This window comes from Peromyscus maniculatus, chromosome 10 (assembly GCF_049852395.1).
Source record: "Peromyscus maniculatus bairdii isolate BWxNUB_F1_BW_parent chromosome 10, HU_Pman_BW_mat_3.1, whole genome shotgun sequence".
NCBI classification, from domain to species: domain Eukaryota; kingdom Metazoa; phylum Chordata; class Mammalia; order Rodentia; family Cricetidae; genus Peromyscus; species Peromyscus maniculatus.
This window is the reverse complement of record NC_134861.1, coordinates 13,644,105-13,660,317: the sequence shown is the minus strand read 5'-3', so window position 1 is coordinate 13,660,317 and position 16,213 is coordinate 13,644,105. Positions and strand designations below refer to the sequence as shown.

At 39.1% G+C, this 16,213-nt stretch overlaps 1 long non-coding RNA gene across 1 annotated transcript; it reads right to left on the bottom strand.

Annotated features, from left to right (window-relative positions):
- Positions 1–1,986: 1,986 nt before the first annotated feature.
- LOC143267504 (uncharacterized) lies at positions 1,987–13,378 on the bottom strand. The gene is made up of 3 exons (XR_013042641.1): positions 13,215–13,378; positions 4,719–4,824; positions 1,987–3,186 (listed from the first exon to the last, which is right to left on the bottom strand). It is a non-coding gene; the product is annotated as an uncharacterized LOC143267504 (long non-coding RNA).
- Positions 13,379–16,213: the final 2,835 nt, after the last annotated feature.

Below are 16,213 nucleotides of genomic sequence, written 5' to 3'. Positions count from 1 at the left end.
TTTATTTATTTATTTATCTGTTTCACCAAGCTAGACTTGAATATAACCATTTTATTTACTTTTATTTTTTGTCTGTTGTTGGTGCCTTATCTGGAGTAAGACATTATTTCAGGTCTCTCTGGGAAAAGTTACACCAGTGGAAACCTTACAGTGGGCTTTGAACAGCCAAGCAAAATTCCCAGTTCAGAAAAAGGAAGTGTGGAGCAGCAGAGGGTGGTTTCCAATAAAGCCCAGTTACGAGCACTAATAGAATTCTGCACTGAAACCATCTGGTCCTGGGCTTTTTTTGGTTGGGAGACTTTTAATGACTGTTTCTATTTCCTTAGGGGTTATTGGACTATTTAAATAGTTTATCTGGTCTTGATTTAACTTAGGTATGTGGTACCTATCCAGAAAATTATCCATTTCATTTAGGTTTTCCAGTTTTGTGGAGTAGAGGTTTTTGAAGTGTGACCTGATGATTCTCTAGATTTCCTCAATGTCTGTTGTTATGTGCCCCTTTTCATTTCTGATTTTGTTGATTTGGATTCTCTCTCTGTGTCTTTTGGTTAGTTTGGATAAGGGCTTGTCTATCTCGTTGATTTTCTCAAAGAACCAACTCTGTTTCATTAATTTTTTGTATTGTTCTCTTTGTTTCTATTTTATTGATTTCATCTCTCACTTTGATAATTTCCTGGTGTCTATTCTTCCTGGGAGATTTGCTTCTTCTTGTCCTAGAGATTTTAGGTGTGCTGTTAAGTCACTAGTGTGAGATTTCTCCAACTTCTTTATATGGGCATTTAGTGCTATGAATTTCCCTCTTAGCACTGCTTTCATAGTGTCCCATAAGTTTGGGTATGTGGTTTCTTCATTTTCATTGATCTCTAGGAAGTCTTTAATTTCTTTCTTTATTTCTTCCTTAACCCATTGGTGATTCAATTGAGCATTATTCAGTTTCCATGAGATTTTAGGTTTTCTGTAGTTTTTGTTGTTGTTGAAATCTAACTTCAAACCATGGTGGTCTGTGGAACAAGGATGACTGGACTGCTACTCACATTACCAGGGAGGCTACCTGGAAAACAGGACACCAAGAAAGATACAGGGATCGCCCAATGACGGAGAAATGGCTGAGATCTACTTGAACAACCTGGACATGAGTGGGAGTAAGGAAGGGCGAGGGTTGAGGGAAAGAGAGCCTGTGGGAGCAGGAGATCCCAGCTGGATCAAGAGCAGAGAGGGAGAACAAGAATAAGGAGACCATAGTAAATGAAGACCACATGAGAATAGGAAGAAACAAAGTGCTAGAGAGGCCCACAGAAATCCACAAAGATACTCCCACAATAGACTGCTGGCAATGGTCGAGAGACAGCCGGAACTGACCTACTCTGGTGATGGGATGGCCAAACACCCTAACAGTCATGCCAGAAACCCCATCCAATGACTGAGGGATCTGGATGCAGAGATCCATGGCAAGGCCCTGGGTAGAGCTCCGGGAGTCTAATTAGCAAGAAAGAGGAGGGTTCATATGAGCGAGAATTGTTGAAACCAAGGTTGGATAAAGCACAGGGACAAATAGCCAAACGAATGGAAACACATGAACTATGAACCAAAGGCTGAGGGGCCCCCAACTGGATCAGGCCCTCTGAATAGGTGAGACAGTCAATTGGCTTGATCTGTTTGGGAGGCATCTAGGCAGTGGTACCTGGTCCTGTGCTCATTGCATGAGTTGGCTGTTTGAAACCTAGGGCTTATTCAGGGACGCATGGCTCAGTCTGGGAGGAGGGGAGTGGACCTGCCTGGACTGAGTCTACCAGGTGGATCTCAGTCCTCAGGGGAGGCTTTGCCCTGGAGGAGGTGGGAATGGGGGGTGGACTGGGGGGAAGAAGAGAGGGGCAGGAGGGAGGCAGGAGGGGCAGAACAAGGGAATCCGTGGCTGATACGTAGAACTGAATGGTATTATAAAATAAAAGGAAAAAATAAGAGCACTAATAAGTAGGCAGTCCCTTCAGGAATGACAGGACTGTTCTCCGTGATTTACCAGTGACTGAAGTTTTCATTGTAGACGGGAAATTTTTATATTAGTGACATATATCTCTTAAAAGGTTGGAAGCCAGTTACAAACCAGAAAAATTTAAAGATCAAAGATACATTTATAAGGTTTGTATTTATGAGATAAATATGGGTAAATGATTGATAAATTAAGCCAGTTAAAGCAATGTATTTAATAAGAGGCAAGAAGCTGTCCACTTGCTTCAATCTTCACAAATCCTCATACAAACCCAAATCCAAAAACATTCCACTCATTAAACAGTTTCCATTCAACCCTCAAAATTGACCCAGGTGTCCAATTTATCAGCTACTCTTAGGCTATGGAAGAGAACAATCTGTGTATCATTTCAAAGGTCTTTTAACGTGAAACAATAAGATCTTTTTTAGTCTCCTTGCTATGGAGTGGAGAATGACCTTGAACTCTAGATCTTCCTGACCAAGCACTAGAATTACAAGGCTGCAAAGTTCTTTGATTTTAAAAGCTCTGTGCATGTTTTCCCTCTTCTGGTTTATCTTTTTGTTGTTTGCCCCCTAATTTTAAAACATGGTTCTGTCCGTCTTTGGGGAAGGAATCTAGTTGAACAAAAATCTTTGGCTGATATGCAAAACAATGCTGTAGCTTCTTCTAGGTGCCTCTTTGAAAGTCCAAGTCTGAAGAGGAAGGGGGAGCCCAGTCTGGCTCTTGTGCTAATCATCGTGATTTGTGACACTTCCAGCATATGAGCCTCATGTTGGGTGTGAATGGGTGCATCACTGTGGCACATAGTTCTGAATATAAAAGTGTACAAATGATTGGGATGTTATTAGCCTCTGCCAGGGGAATTCTCTGTAGCTAATCATTTCATGGGCTTCAGGCAATAAACAATATGGGTAATTCTGAAGAAAATTGGGAGTCATAATGACTTTTTTCTCTATATTTTCAAAAACAATTAGATAAAAGAAACAACTTAAAAATTCACCTTAGATGAAAAGAAAATAATTCAAGGCCTTAATGGCGAAATACTTAGTATGACAAGATAAACATCTGCACCTGATTTTAAAACAGCTGGAGGGGAGGTATCCACGGTTTCTTCTGGTTTCCAGGATGGATTTTATTTACAAAGCTGACATCACCTCTTTCTTTGAAGCCATGGTCATTTATAGTTCACAGAGGTTTTTCTATGAGGGATTAGGGATAAAAAGAATCTATCACTGAGGGCAATTTTAGACTTAAGGCCTCATTCAAAAAAGGGAAAGGAAAATAAACCTTCCCATTTCTCAGCCAGCCAGGTTTTGAATTTGCTACAATGAAAAGCTGAACTTGCTAGAAAAGTGATTTATTTGTTTGTAGACACAAAAAAGGAAAAATGTATGAAAACCCTCAAACAACACCCACTTTACCAAATAACTAGAAAACATTGTTGCCTTTGGGGATAAATATTTAAAATACTCTCTCTTAGACACACACACACACACACACACACACACACACACACACACACACACACATCTGGGTTGGAATATGTGCTTCCTGGGAACCTCTTTATGGTTCCATAAAAGGGAATTTTATTTCTTTGTTTAAATCCTTGAACTAGAAGGTCAGATAAAGGCCATTGGGGTCATTCTCACCTTATCAGTCCCTGTGTACTGTAGAGGGATATAAATCTACCGGCTTCTAATGTTACTTCTAAAGAACTAAGAGCATAAGCTATTTGTTCTGCTTCTGTCTACAAACGACCTCTCAGAAGTTCGCCCTCAGAGAGTAGCTGAGACTGTGACCAAAGGAAGGAAATTTGAATTTGACAGATTAGTGTTCAGCTAACACTTTCAAGACCTGAAACTGCGAAGTTACGAATCTACTTTGTTCATAACTGTTCTCAGTCACTGGGTGATTACAATAATAAAATGAGAGAGCCCCTGTGAAGGAGACTAAGCCTTTTCTTATTAGAAACTGGATAAGGAACAGGGTTTCCAAAAAATCAGGATGAATTTCAAAGTATAAGCTGAGGCAAATTTTCAGAAGAAATTAGATGAGATTAGTAAATGTTTAGATTCAGAACTGTGAAATCTATCAGTCTATGTCTAGGCAGTATAACGTGAATCTGAGAAAAAACTTAAATAAGCCTACGCAGAAATCCCACCCTGGGTGTGACACCACTCACTAATGCAAATGTGAAAGAAATGTGACATCTATTTGCCAATTTTTTCTTTTTTATAAAAAAAATTTGTTTTATGTATATAGGTATTTTGCCTGAATACATGTCTGTGCATCACATGTGTGCAGTGCCTAAGGAGGCCAGTAGAGGACCTTGAATACCCTGGAACCAAAGTTACAGATAGTTGAGGGCTGTCATATAGGTGTTGGGAATTTAACCTGGGTTCTCTGGAAAAGCAGCCAGTTCTCCTTCCAGCTTATCTGTTTACCATTTCTAAAACATATATATATATATATATATATATATATATATATATATATATATATATATATATATATATATATTTGTGTGTGTGTGTGTGTGATATATGTTATATATATATTACTATATGTTTTCTATTTTTTCCAGTTAAGGGGAAATAGTAAGATTAACTTTCCCCAAAGCCCAGAGATGGGGGGGGGAGCACCAATCCAAAATTTATGCAAATTTCTGAAATATAAATCTTCATTTGGTGCTCAGAGTTTTCACACTGATATTTGTACCCTCAGTACATACCCACAGCAAGCACATCAAAGTGGACGGAGGATTATTTCACTGACTGTTTCAGAGGTTGCAGTTCCGTAGTCCCTTAGTTCTGGTTTGGATCTCTGGTAGCGCAGCACTGCGTGATGGGAGCACAGGGTCAAAGTAGAGACTTTGTCTCATGCAGGCCAAGGGAAAGACAGAGGAAGCATCCAGGGTATCAATATCCACTTGAAGGACAGACCCCAGGAGATCTAACTCCCTATTATTAGGTCCCACATACATCTTTAGGGTTCCACACTTTTAAAATAATACCAAGACAAGGTAGCAAGCCTTCAAACACACAAATCACTTCAAATCACACAAGGGATGCCTCTAATCCAAACTATAGTCATTTGGGGCACCACTCCTCCCACATTGAATGCCAAATTGATATTTGCTCTATTTATGTGATTTAATCCTCATTCCTGACTTTCTCATGTGTAGCTAGAATCTTTCTGGTCCTGCCTAGCCCATAGTCAGGACAGATGTCTCTTACCCGCCAGTCCCACAGCCACTCAGACCCAACCAAGCAAACACACAGAGACTTATATTATTTATAAACTGTATGGCCATGGCAGGCTTCTAGCTCGCTGTTCTTATATCTTAAATTAACCTATTTCTATTCATCTATAAGTTGCCACATGGCTCGTGGCTTACCGGTATCTTAATATCTCCGCCTCAGCCTTCCACTTCCCAGAATTCTCTTCTCTGCTTGTCCTGCCTACACTTCCTGCATGGCTACTGGCCAATCACCATTTTATTTATACAGAGTGATGATTTCCACAGCACACATGTCTGTACTATAGATATTTCTATATGTTGAACCCCCAAACTCCTGAATATAGAAATCAACTTGAATCCTTTCAAGACAATGAAGTCAAAATGGGTGAAAAATACAGAAAACAGATAAATCATAAAGTCACAAAGTTGTGTGTATAAATAAATTCTGATGACAAAGAATACTACAAGAAGTGTGACTGCTGTCATCAGTAAATATAATACAAAGGACAATAAGGAAGGATATAGAAATGTACACATGAATATAACACTGCACACAAATAAAATATATAAATTTATTTATATCCTGAAATATTTACTACTAATTGAAGGCAATTGAATTATTATGTTTTGGTCATGTAATGGGATTGAAACTGTGTTAAAAAAATATTCCTTACTTTTGAGAGAAAAAAAATAAAGCATTTCTTTGATTGCCTGGTGGCTCTCTAGGATTTATTTTCTAATAAACGATTGTACATGTATAAGTGTGAAGATGGTTTTCAGGAGGTGAACAAGGAGATGAAAAGAAGCAGGGGGTATCAAAGGAAGTAAATTTTGAATCATAATGATGAATTAGTAGGGATCTATTTCAGAATGATCTACATTGTCATGTGCTGAAGTTGTCTGGATTAGGGAATTTCAATTTGAAAGAAGTTTAAAGCTGCCATTCACTGGGACAGTGTTGTATGAGTTGGCCGGTGGTATACTCAACTCTTAGTGATGGTGAACTACTTGATTTGAATTCAAGCAAATCACTGTTACCTGGTGACTGTAGGTCTTGTCTATTTCACCTAACAGTAAAGGAGTAGGGGCTTGGTTTGAATCCCTAACCCATCAAACTTTTTTTTTTTTTTTTTTTTTTTTTTTTTTTTTTTTTTTGCGACATTGACATTATGTCTCATGTTTTTTGTTGTTATTGTTTTTTTTTTTGGTTTTTTTTTTTTGAGATAGGGTTTCTCTGTTTAGCTTTGTGCCTTTCCTGGAACTCACTCTGTAGCCCAGACTGGCCTCAAACTCACAGAGATCCACCTGTCTCTGCCTCCCGAGTGATGGGATTAAAGGCATGCACCACCACCGCCCAGCTGTCTTGAGTATTTTAAGTGCTGAAAATTTTATGAGAACATTTTCTTTACCTCTTTACCTCTGATTGCCTCTTATACAAGAGAAAATGGTTTGTCCTATGTAAAATCAAGACCTCAAGCTGTCTAGTGAAATATGAAGACTTTTAGAGAAAGTTTTCCTTAAATTTGCAGTACATTAAAATGAACATCTTTGAAGCAAACCTAAATAATTCACTAGTGTTGACTTCAGTTGGTTATTTTGTCTTTATTTGCTGCTTTCTGAGGACCAACTTGGAATGGTTTTCAACTGAGAAGAGCTGTTCTGTTCTGCTCACAGATTCAGGGACAAATACGTCAAATCTTTTCTCCTCTCGTGTATTTCTTTCTTGTGGTTATGGGCATTATAAAACTCTTAGTCTATAAAACACTATTTAACTTCAACACATTACTTTGACTTAAAAAAAAAAACTAGATCTTTGTTTCCTAATGAGAGAAGGTAAGAAATGGTTTGGATTTAGATGGGGGTGGGGAAGATCTGTGAGGAGTTGGGGGGAATGTAATCAAAATACATTGTTTGAGAAAATCTACTTTTAATAAAAAGTAAAATGTATGGTAGAAATTATGTACTACAGTGAAAATTATAACAACACCTGGGTAAAAGAATATAGTATCATCATCATTACAATACCAACATACATTAATTATTTATTTGTATCTTTTGCTTAATTTTTAGTATGCCTTTACAAGGATGTTAATTATTATTGGTAGTAACTGAGAGAAGAGGAAACATTTCTAAAGCTTTCACGTCCTGTGTTAGATCACCATGTTGCTAAGTGGAGAGACCAGAGCTGTCTTAGTCTTTGTTGCCACTTTAGAAAGAATATCTGAGGCTAGACAATGGTAAAGAAAGCGACTTATTAGACTCAGTGTTCTAGAGTCTGGAAGCCTGAGGACATGGGGCATCATTCCATACTCGCATCATCTTACAGTAGGGGCACAGGGCTGGAGAGAACAACGGCAGGAGAGGAAAGGGTCTGCCTGCATTTTGCAATGAAGATACTTTTGTGATAAGGCCATTAAAACAAACACCTGGGCAGGATCTCCCTGGAATTTAGTTTATTCTAAATCTGGCATTCTTTTGATTATGTCAACCTTTTTGTTAACCTCTATCAGAGGAAATCTCCATCAACAAGTTTTCCAAAACCTCATTAAACATATTGTTTCTGTATCACCTATCATGGACTTTTGTCTTGAGTTACCATTTACAATCCCTACTCTCCTGGCAAGACATAGAGAAACAACTCTAGTGATTGACAACCACCTCTGTTAGAAAATGGAGAAATAGTCAAAACTATGTGCACAACCAAGCAAATGACCAACCTAGAAAACATCAACTAATATAAAATGAAAGGCAAGGTGCATGGCATTCACACTCTGTCCCCTGGCACATTTAGGTACAAACAGTGGTGTCCACATCAGCCTGTGTTCTCGAATAGGACACTTGCTGGACTTCAGAGGAAGAGTGAGTCACATCTCACTGACAGATGTTTCGATATGTCAATTCTAACCCATCTGTGGGCTGCATAAAGAACTTGCCTGCAGTGACTTTCTTTGTTTGGTTAAGTGAAAACTTACCCAGGCCTGGTAAACAAAGGGCATTGCTCAAAAGCAGTGCAAGATTGCAATTGAAACAGAAAAATGCCTGCCTAAATCCAGAGATGGAGGTCTGAGGGGAGAGAATCAGGGTATTCAACAGCATCTATGTGTAGGAGTGAATTAAGAAAGTCATTAACAGATCAAGACAGAACACACCACAACCGAAGACATAGGAGACGCCAATTTTCCCTTTTGTCTGGCCTGTAGGCCCCGTGCAAACTTATGCCATTTATGACAAAAGAGGAGGTCAGTGTACAGCCACTGTACAGACTAATGTTGGCCTCTTCTTTGTCTCTCTTGCTCTCTCACTCTCTCTTTGCATTCAAGGAAATCTCTATTAAAGAGACAAATGAAGGGCTGATGAGATGGCTCAGAGGTTAAGAGCACTTGCCTTTCTAGCAGAAGATCTGAATCCCAATCCTAGTACCTACATCAGGTGGGGTACAGTCACCTGTGTCTCCAGTCCTGGAGGATTCTCTTAGGCACGTGGCACACACATGTAGGTGCAGGAGCACACATGTATGCATAAAATAAAAATAAACATTGAAAACAAAAAAAACCCAAACAACAGCTGTATATAAGTTCATGCTCCACCACAGCATTCAATAATTTACACACAGACAAAAATCAAAACTATGGAATGGTGAGAATTTGACTTCTAGATTTACAACCCAAATGATCACATTGTTTTAAAATGGCAAAATTAATCAATCAATTAATAGAGAGCAAAGAAGTATGTTACTCAAGGAACCAAGTGAATGGACAGAAGCCAGTCTTGATGGGGCCAAAATACAGGACATGCTACAGACTAGAAAATGAAATCAGATAAGCTCAGAGTGCTAAAGGCAAACATCAACCAAAACTAAAGGATCCAGAAACCTCAATTCCAGCCTTGGACTTTGACATAGCCTGCAACTTATTCACTCTAAAATGGAAACAGTATCCCCAAGCTTACTGGATGAAAGATGATCTGTAAGAATAGTTTTTATCAATAAATGCCTACATTAAAAAAAGCCTAAATTATGAAATGAATGTGTTTTTCACAGTTACCAGAAGGAAAAACCTAATAAAAGTTGAGAGACTAAAAAGACAGTTTAAGAATGCAACCAAAACCAAGAGTTGGTCTTTTGAAAGAACTCCATGTCCTCTCTTTGATTTCAGCCTCTCTATACTGCTTTTAGTCAGTTAAGATACCCAATGGCTAGCATGGCTGGGAAAAAAAAAAAAAAAACAACCTTGGAATCATTCTGTAATTTCCCCTTTAATTAGCATTTGCACCATTTCATCTGGAAAATCAATTGATTCTACCTTCCAAAATACACACTTTCACCATGCACTTCTCTTGGTGTCTGCTGCCAACCCTTGAGCTGAAGCCAGGATTACCTCCCGGCAGAACGATGGTGGTAATTTCCTAGCTGCTTTTTCCTCATCCAAACACATTGCCAACAATCTATTCATAACTGGAGCAATCTCTCAAAACATATTCTGGCATATTTCAAACATATAAATGATTTTTAAATAATTATTTAACTGTCATAATGGATCCCCACTTCCTGACTTGAATGATAAAATATCACTACTGCATTTGAAAACTGCTTATGTCCCTGTTAATTTTCTCCTTTCTTCCCCTATAGACTGTTATGATGCTAAAATCTGTATTAATATCCACATGCTATTCTTCCTGATTGAAAGCATAAAAAGCTTTCTATCTTACATCTTTACTTGTGCTTTCTCTTTTAAAATCATTTTAAATGTAATCCAATGGACCAGCCAGCATGCATATTTTTGTTATTTGCTTTATTAAGCTGAGTTTATGAAATTCTGTAATGTTCATGTAGCACATTCATTTTCATAGCTATGCAGACTTTCACTGTGATTTCGCAGCTACTGTGCTATGTGTGAATCGGTGACCTCACATGGAACCTCATAGCAGAAAACTCAGCTAAAGTTTTGTGCAGGCTTCTTTACTCAACTTACTCCATTGCTCCCTGTTATAGTAGGTACATGATGTAGACTACACAAAATCTATTTTTCCTTTAAACGTTTGTATTGTTAGACTTGTCTGTAGGAATGTGAGGCCATGCACTGTTAATTTACTCAGTATCACTATCAACATATTTTGATGCACACATTGTCAAATTTTGCCAGTGGGAACATCTTTAGTCATATCTTTTCTTGCTTACTGAATAAGGTTCTCTATTTTAGTCTAACGCATAACCAAGACATTCATCTTTTATATATATTTATTGTGTATGTGTGGCATTGTTGTAGCCAGGCTATTCTCAACCAATAGAAGGAGACCAGGACAAGCTCTTTTTATTATTTGTTTGTTTGTTTGTTTGTTTGTTTGAGACAGAGTTTCTCTGTGTAGCCTTGGCTGTGTCCTGGAACTCACTCTGTAGACCAGGCTGGCCTCCAACTCAGAGATCTGTCTGCCTCTGCCTCCCGAGTGCCGGGATTAAAAGAGTGTGCTACCACCTCCCGGCTTCAGGGTGAGTTCTTTGTGAATTTGAAGTTTTTATCGAACCACACAGCCCCAGCTGGGTACACGCACTCTTGTGAGCACAAATCTAGAAGCACCCAGAGCTGAGAGAGCAGAGGGGTTATAAAGGTAAAAACCACAAGTTTGGTACCACCCACTAATGCAGCCATGACAACTGTTAGCAAGTGTGACAGGATATGAACTTTTAATCAGTATAGGGCAGAGTTGTGTCACCAAGGTCTTTCTGTTTGATGGGGAACAGGACACCTTGTGGTTACAGAAGCAGAACAATGCAGGTTAGCAAAAGTTCTTCTAAGTATTGTATAGGCCTGGGGGTCAGGCTGACCTCAGCTTTAGCCCATATTTGGGTCAGGGCTTAGCAAACATGTTTTTCTCTCTTCAGCATCATAGAAAACTGTGGTTGACAAAATTAACTGAGCACTTCAAAGTTGCCAGTTGAATGCATTTCAAATGTTCCAAACAAAAAAAAAAGTGATAAAAAGTAAGGTGGCAGAAATGTGGATCATCCTGAATTAATGTCTCAAGTTGTCACCATCGCCCCTAACAGGACAAGAAGTTGCTATGTGTCAGTTAAAACAGAGTCATCAACATATTTTTAAAGACACTGCTGTACAAGAGATGGGAGTCACAGAAGCTCTGAGTCAACACAGTAGAGAAGGGGTTCCATGGAGAGGGAGGGAGGGGACTGTAGCCATGAAGTGTTGGAGACTGGTCTCCTGTTCCTGGAAAATCAGTTCTGGTTCTATGCACAGCAAGGGAGGACATTGCGGACTCTTGTCTTTGCTACGGTTTGTGCTGTGACTGAGTCTGTACTGGATACGTGTCCTGCAACCCTTAGAGCTCTCTTCACTTCAATAGCTTCCCTTCTTTAGACACCAGGGGCCTCTGCTGAGCAGAGTTGGCTTTATAGTCTGTGGGCCTGACAAGTTCTGTCACTATCTTGAGGCTCAACAGCTCTTACCCACAGTGTGGCTAAGGTTTAGCGTGTCTGTGAATTCTAAGTGTGTTGGGAGAGTCAAGTAACCATAGCAATGATCTGTCTGCACAGGTAGAAGACCTGACTTTGTCTAACTTTTAAAGATTTACTTACAGTATTTTTAAGTGTGTGTGTGTGTGTGTGTGTGTGTGTGTGTGTGTGTGTGTGTGTGTGCCTATGATGAAAGTGCTCTCTGAGGCCAGAGGCTTCAGAGCTCTCTGGAACTGCAGACACTGGTGCCTCTGAGCTACCCCACATACACTCTAGAAACCAAACACAGGTCCCTTGCAAGAGCAGCATATGCTCTGAACCCTGGAGTTGTCTCTCCAGCCCCAGCCTTTGCATATTTAAGACTCTCTGAGTGTCAAACAGACTGCCAAAGGGCAGCTGTGGTGTCAAACTGACCTCTGAAGCTTCAGAATTATCAGATTCTTCAACCCTGAATGATAGCATTCGGTTTGGGGACAGGGGGATGGGGTGATGCTCAGGCCATGCTCACCTTCAGTGAGCTCTTTCCTTTAATCCTGTAGATGATGTAAGAAAGTCTTAGGTACCCTGCTGAGACTTCCCCTTAGTCTATAATCCTCATTTCCCCAAAGGAAAGTTTACCAAGCTTCCCATAGCTTCTGTGACTGATACAAATTAACTCAAGAGGCAAATCTTACTTCCTTTTTCTTGCTACCCAGGAGTCAGAATTGGGGGCAACATATCTGAAGCACAATACAATGGGAGCTCTTTTACTTCTAGTGGGGAGAGTCACCAAACTACAACTCACTTTACCTCATGAGCCCTGAATATTCTTTAGAAATCCTGCCAGGCTGCCACCTATGCCATTAAGAATTCCCATAATATCTTTTATTCCTGGGGACAATACACTTCCCTAATCTGAGATCTTAACAGGTAGGTGGCTCCAGAATTTGGTTGATCGACCCACTTGTCTGCACCAGGGCTAGCAAACTCGAGCATCAGCGTGAGCATTCTTGGGTGTGTGTGTGGGTTGTACCTTTTTCTATGCATTTTACTCTCTGAACCTAATTTCCTTTTAATGTCCAGAACATTTGGCTTGTCTGGATCTGGCCTTTCCCCTCTACAGGATTGCTTTCCCTGGATTATCTCTCATTCTGGGGCCCTGGCAGAATACACTCAGGCTCCCTCATTTGTAGTTATTCTCCATTCTCAGGTTCTCACATTAGCTCCATTTAGATAATATTTTTCCTTTCAAGATAGCATTGATATCTTTTCTGACGCAACTTCTGGGGGCTCTGCCATCTCACTAACGCTCATAACTCTTTTTTGAGGCTATGGGACTGTGGTCAGAGAAGAACTGTCAATCTCTTTTTCCCAAAGCCACCTGGCTCAATTTCTGGATGTGGTTAGGCTTCCCCTCACCCATGGGGGGGTGTTATATGGTTGGAACTGTGTTGAACTTGGCTTTGAGTCCATCTACTACTTTTCCTCTTTGTTTTTTTTTTTTTTGTTTTTTTTTTTTTTTTAATCACGATCTCTGTGAATACCTGAAGATTTCCTTTCTCCCTTTGGGTACGGTACACTCTGTTTTTCTTATTCCAACTCTTCTCAGGTACACAAGGCTGTATTTAGGTGCTGTGTTACTCAGAAGTCCCTTTGCCAAGGCACCAAGTCTGATCCACTGGTGGCAGTTCTCTATTTGAGTCAGCTTGCAGCTCTTGTGGATGGATGGCCTGTGTAAGACAAATCAAGACCATTTTTTCTATCCTCAAACCACCATCTCCCTGACTGATGGTGATATAACTGGAGAACGAGCAATAAAATAATTACTATTAGGAAAGAAACTACTGAGAAATATGCAGTAATAATTGATTTCTAAGCAATAGAAGGATTATGCTAAGGAGGAATTAGGATAAATATTAAGCTAATATGAGGAAGAGGCAAAACCATAAGGAGCTTAGTTTAATACAGAGAAATAATATTTTTTTCTTAGCTTAATGTGCAAATAATTGTATGTATTTCCTCCTGCTCAATGGCAGGTAAGGTAGGCAGGATATTGTGTTCTTTGTTCTCAACTTTCATTTTTCTTTTGGGAGGCTAATTTCATCTTTTCCATCAAGGATAGATCACAGACATGTTCATCGAATAGGAAAAGGGGATGGAGGTGAGTAATACAGTGTGTTAAGGCCCAGGAGGACAGTAACAGCAATCACTTCATTCCTGTCTTAGTCAGGGTTTTTATTGCCACAACAAAGCACCATAATCAAAATATAAGTTGGAGAAGAAAAGATTTTGTTGTTGTTGCTATTTTGTTTTATTTTTTTTTTCTTACACTTCCATATTGCTGTTCATCACTAAAAGAAATCAGGACAGGAATTCAAAGAAGGCAGGAACCTAGAGGCAGGAGGTGCAAAGACTTTAGAGGGGTGTTGCTTACTGGCTTGCTCCCCATGGCTTGCACAGGCTGTTTTCTTATAGAACTCAGAACCACCATCCTAAGGATGGCATCACCCACAATGCACTAGGCCCTCCCCATCAATCACTAGTTAAGAAAATGTTTTGCAGCTGGATCTCTTGGAGGTATTTTCTTAGCTGAGGTTCCCTCCTTGTAGACAACTCCAGCTTGTGTCAAGTTGACATAATACTAGCCAGCACAATTTTACATTAGATGTGATTTGGTCAAACAGCCACTTCAGACAATACTGGGTGTGAAAATGTAATCACTTCTGTGCACTCATATAGCCAACTCCAATTTTATTAGCATGGAAGAAGTAGGAACTTGGCATATTGGCCAACTCATGGTTCCTGTCATGCCCCAATTATAACTATCAGTTTTCTAGAACTACCACTAACACATCTATTAAAATGATGTTCCCCCAACCCTTGGAGCTCATTAGTCAATGAAATAAAGTATGGCTAGTCTGAGAGTTGATTTTGTGTGTTAGTGTGATTGAAGCACAGGATGCCCAGAAGTGCTCCCCATTGATAATTATGGCTTTGAGTTTCTAAATTGAGGGGAGTAAACTCTCCCTAAGGAAGTTGGACTTTATTCAAACAGTTGTAGACCCAAGTAGAACAAAAACACTGAAAAAGAAAGAATTCCTCTTGCCTGGCTTCTTGAGCCTGGATGTTGGTCTGTTGTGGCTTGGGGACATGTACTGAAACAAACCCTCTTTGTAGGACCTGAGCTACTTGCTGTGCACTGGATCTGCCACTCTCCTGGTTCTTAGCCATTCCATTTAGACTAGGATGGTACACTGGCTGTACTGCATTTCCAGCATGCTGATTGTAAATCTTAGGATGTATTTGCTGCCATAAACTCACAGGCCAATTTCTTGTGCTAAATGTATCTTACCCATTAAACATATAACATTTAAAATATAATTTACTAAATATAGTATTTATAACAGATTGAGTAAATACTAGTTAATATAAAACCATAGGTGGAAAACAAAACAAATTAAATGATAATAGCATAGTACTTAGGGATTATTTTGATACAAAGAAATCTACAAATTAGTATATTATTTTGCTCTACTGAAGTAATCAAGTCAAATACAAATTCATTGCTCTAGACAATTAGAGAATTATATGATCCTTTTTAATCAATGCCTTCAAAAAATGATGTGGTAATTTTTAATACTGTCTTATTCTTCTTTTTAATCGTTTGACTCCATGTGATCTATCATATGATTCCTGGATGTTAAGAGCTTACAGATCTATTTCAACAGTGAGTCATTTCTGTTGATAGCCATCCTTCTGATTCTTGCTCTTGTGGCCATGAGCTCAACATGATAGGAACCTTACCCACAAAAACTTGCAAGAAATTTGCTGAGGTAAGCTCTGTTAGCAGGATTTGCATGAAATCAGTTCTTCCAAGTGCCAAGGACTGCATCGTTAGGATTCAATTTTGAGAATATTAAAGCCAACAAATCCAGTGGAAACAGATGCCATCAGAAAGGACAGAAATGCAGCCTGGTCTACAGAGTGAGATCCAGGAAAGGCGCAAAGCTGCACAGAGAAACCCTGTCTCAAAAAACCAAAAAAAAAAAAAAAAAACAAAAAAAAAAAAAAAAAAGGGGCAGAAATGAATACTTCTAAAAAAATGGGTTATTGCCTGTTGCTACGGCAAATTTAACCTCAACAATATCTTTAGACACAAGTAACCTTCAATTTGGTACAGATTTCTAGACATGAATTCCAGAATAAAGATAAATGTATACTTAATTGCGTAAACATTACCTCAGGGCCCTAGGTAGTATCTACATGTCTTTTTCATTCCTGTTATAAATTGTAGGGTTTTTTTCAAATCTTTACTCATTTTTTTTTAGGATCAGGCTGGTAGGTAAGGATTAAAGAGATGTAATTTGTGCAGTTTAAATTTTAATTTCTCTTTGAGTAAGAACACATTGTATTTCATTGGATAATACCTTAGAGCAGTCAAGACTTATAAATAAATTAAGCAGAAAATACAGATTTTCTTCTCTCCTCCACAATTTGCCTACAGTTTCTATCCTAATACACCTTGGCTTGCTGTGGTCTATTC